The sequence below is a fragment of the Sprattus sprattus genome, assembly GCF_963457725.1.
Source record: "Sprattus sprattus genome assembly, chromosome: 1".
NCBI lineage: Eukaryota > Metazoa > Chordata > Actinopteri > Clupeiformes > Clupeidae > Sprattus > Sprattus sprattus.
The window spans coordinates 60,653,590-60,657,664 of NC_137920.1; the positions used below are offsets into that span (position 1 = coordinate 60,653,590).

The window sequence follows — 4,075 nt, forward strand, 5'->3', positions numbered from 1 at the left end:
GTGAGCCTGTGTAGAGTAAAATGGCGAGTGTAAAGTGATGAGAGTGCATTATTGTTCATTTAGGAGTCTGATGGCCTTAGGGTAGAAACTGTTCTCCAGTCTGCGGGTGCGAGACTGGATACCTTCTACCAGAAGGCAGCAGGGTGAACAGTCTGAAGGATGGGTGGTGACAGTCTTTTAGGATCCTGCCAGCTCTTCGGAGGCATCTTGTGAGGTAGATGTCCTGAAGGGAAGGGAGTTTCCTGCCGATGATAAACTCAGCGGATCTGACCACACTGCGTAGGGCCTTACGGTCCATGGCTGTGCAGCTCCCAAACCACACTGAGATGCTACCAGTCAACATGCTTTCTATAGTGCATCTATAGAAGTTGGTGAGGATGTCTGGATTCATGCCAAACTTCCTGAGTCTCCTCAGGAAGAAGAGGCGTTTATGGGCAGCTTTGACCACCTTATCAGTTTGTAACAGCAGACTTTAAGCGTCTTAGTGGCCCAGTAGACAAACTAAATAGGTACTTCCTCTCTAGTTTTTGAACATGCCCGGGCATGAATCACCACTTTCTGAGGGACTTTCCCCCCAGTCTCTCATGAGTACTGTGGCAGTAGACTCAGCCATAGCACTACTACACTCCATGTTCAGTTTGCCAGCAACCAGAGGAAACTGTGCAACTCCCTATGGGGCATTAGAGGTAGGTATGCTCAGCTGTGATAGATTATTGATAGTAACAAACCTGATAAATATAAGGGTGATACTAATTTTATTCTGACTGTGAACTGGTTTTCAAGGCTGCTATCTCTGTGGATGGGCTGTAATGTAAACTTCTTTTTTATCAATTGTTGAAGTTGATATAATATACAGCCAAAGTACAAAAACACATATTCAAAAGGGGCTGTTGGACACACCCCTGTGGAACCACTAAACTCTGACTACAAACTCGCACAACAGAAATGGGAAGGAAACGTTTGAGAAAGCTGATCATTCTCCGAGGTATGCCTGGATCAGGAAAGACAGACTTAGCAAAGTAAGTTTTAAGTTAATTGTTTGATCATGTTATGCTAATGTTATGGGAAAGAAATTGCTGTTGGTTAGGCTCAGAGAAACTTTGAGTTTTAGCTTGATAAAGCAAACCAATTGGCATGAGGAATGTTTATTCAAGTCAACGTTATTTATTTTAAAAAATGCAGTGAAGTGCATGGGTTTAAAGACACATTATTTTCTTTAGATATTATCTTGCCGCTGATCTCGCTGATCCAGAGAGGGTAATAGTGAGTGCAGATGATTACTATAGAGATGGTCCAGGTGGCCAGATAGTCAACTTTGATACCAGAAAGCTATGGACAGCACATGAAGAGGCACGGAAGAAGGGTAAAGTAATTTTTTTCATTCTGGGTCTTTATTTAAAATATATTTTTCCTTCTTAATACATGCATTCCCATTAAACATGTTGTTATAAACATTATCTTTATACACACCGTGTTTTTATGCTTCAGCTTTGGGTCTTATGTCAAGGAAAGAAAATCTAGTCATCATCGACAACATGAATATGGAATTTTGGGAGATGTATCCTTATGTTTTAATGGTATGTGATTCTCCTGTTCACTGTTATGCATTGAGTGTGTGTGGCTTTAATTGGTTGCTATATATGATTATAATACACAGTACCGTGCAAAATGCTGTAATGCCAGCATGCTTTCAAAAATAATAACATGAATAGTTTTTAAAGTGCAGTAAACAACAGAATCAAACAAAACAAACACAAAATCAAATCAGTATTTGGCTAATAGTTTTTATACTGTGGCCTATTACTGTTGGATATTTTAGTATCAACAAGACATAATGTTTATAATAAGGCAGAGAATTTAGATAATTGTATTTATCTTTGCAAAGAGGGAGAGAAGTTGCAACATCACTGCTGCTGGGGCTAGGGAAGGGGCTGTGGGGCCTATGAGTGTTTTCCCTCAGTGATCTCTGTCGCTTTTTGCTTATTGTGAGAGAGAGAGAGAGAGAGAGAGAGAGAGAGAGAGAGATAGAGTGTATGTGTGTGTGTTCAGGTCTTACTGACGTTGTTGTTATAAAACTATAAAGAACACTGTTTATTACAATTACAATTTAGTTGCTTATTTAGAAACTTAGAGCCAGAAGCTATTGCTAGCGTTAAATATGCCTCGCAATCGTTGTAGACTATGATGCTAGCATTTGCTGGAGCCCATTAGTGGTGGCTTGTGTGAAACTGCTGCCATAGCCTGTAGCCAGTTTTGGTAATGCATGTTTTGGACTACATTGACTACCCTGGATAAGCAATGGCGATATAAACTGCTCTTATTTAAGCGATCATAAGTGCACTAGTTTGTTTAGTTTACCTGGGTTTCTGTCCTGTTTGAATCATGCACTAAATAAAGAAAAAGGTAAGAATGCAGTGCAGTGGGCGCTTACGCCACAGTATGGACACAGTATTTTACAGCACACATTAGGCCTATTATGTCTCATGTTCTTCATTGGGGGTTGCACGCATTTGGAAACCATGTCTCTACCTACATAGTTCACCCTAGCAGGCACTTCACCATGCTTTTTGTCTATTGAAAGGTTGCCCATCAGGGATATTTTCCCACACGCAGGAGCACTGTAGAGGGCTTTTTTTTTTAACGAAAGGGCACCCAAATCTGCATGGCAGTATGGTTCATTCAGAGGCAGGCACCCTGATAGTTCTCTTGTGTACACTAAACTGTCTTTTCCACTGGTATACTCTCAGACTTAAGACATTTTAAGAGACATACACATCTTCAGACCTAAAGTATTTTTATTCTTTAAATATCCTGTCCAACTATGTCAACATAATAGAGCACTTGAAGACTGCAATATTTAACTTTATGTTTGCAAAATGTACGTACATTGGGAGAATACGATTATATGGAATGGTTTTACAAATCAATACAATACTATTTATTTGTTTTTATTTCAGGGTTTTCATCGTGGATACTTCATTGAGTTTGTTACTATGATGGATTTTCCCATTGAGAAATTACACAGGTAGCTATACTTTCACTTAATTCCCTGCAATGGGCATAATGAAAATAGAAATATGCGTCATCATGAAATAGAATATGGAATACAATTAAAAAGCATGGTATGAGCATGAAAAATTTGAGTGTATTTGCCAGCCCAATATCATATTTATTTCCTTCATAGGTTCAATAAAGGAAGGATCTCTTACAAGAAGTTTGAACAATGGGAGTCCTCCTACAGGAAGGTCAAACACATTTATCAAATTCTCTTTGACAAAAACTCACTACACAAATGGAAGAACAAAAAGGAGAAACTGGAAAACCGTTGGTAACATGGAGTGGGACAGGATCACAGGATAATCTCTTTCCCAAAATGTGATAAAGATCATCACATTGTGATTTACATATAGTACTCTTGTCTGATGACTGATGCTTATCCGAAATGACATAAAAGTGAAGTACAAGGCAAGCAGGCAAAATGGGATCCCATATGTGCACATTTAGTTTGCAACTTGACAGTTTCTTGTCTATTTGGTTCTGCAGAATTTGTCTTTCGCTTCCTCTTCTTAGCTTTTTTTTCCCGTCACTGAACTGGAGTCAAGAGATTGGAGAAAAAGAAAAAGAGATTGTCCTCAAGGTAGTCCAGCTGACGACAATACCTTGGCTGTGCATTAACAACACACATGCAACGTGCGGATGGAATATGATCACAATGTATATGAGCCAAACTTACAATATATGGCATAAGAAAGAGAAAACATTTTTTGTATGTATCCTGAGATTACAGTTCATTTGTAACTGGAATCATGTTTTGAGTTAAATGTCACAGAGAAAAATATAAATGTAACTTACTTTTGTTGCTTTAGGGGCAGAAAGCTGGAAAACTAAACTGGTTTGCACTGACTAATATTCAAGCAGTTCTCTCTGGGATCGAAATATAGGATGCCTCATTAATTTGTCTGCACTTTATTGGATCTCAGTCTATCTTTCTGTGAGTGTCTAGGGTGTTATCTGTTGTGATCAGCAGGGACTGTGTTTTGTGCTCCCCTTGTTAAAGGCACCCAGTGCAACTTTC

The 4,075-nt window shown here is 39.0% G+C and overlaps 1 long non-coding RNA gene across 1 annotated transcript; it reads left to right on the top strand.

The window, feature by feature from the left end:
• Nucleotides 1–1,498: 1,498 nt before the first annotated feature.
• LOC308365373 lies at nucleotides 1,499–3,726 on the top strand. Its single transcript, XR_013968654.1, has 3 exons — nucleotides 1,499–1,577; nucleotides 2,958–3,025; nucleotides 3,185–3,726. It is a non-coding gene; the product is annotated as an uncharacterized lncRNA (long non-coding RNA).
• The last annotated feature ends 349 nt before the right edge of the window (nucleotides 3,727–4,075 follow it).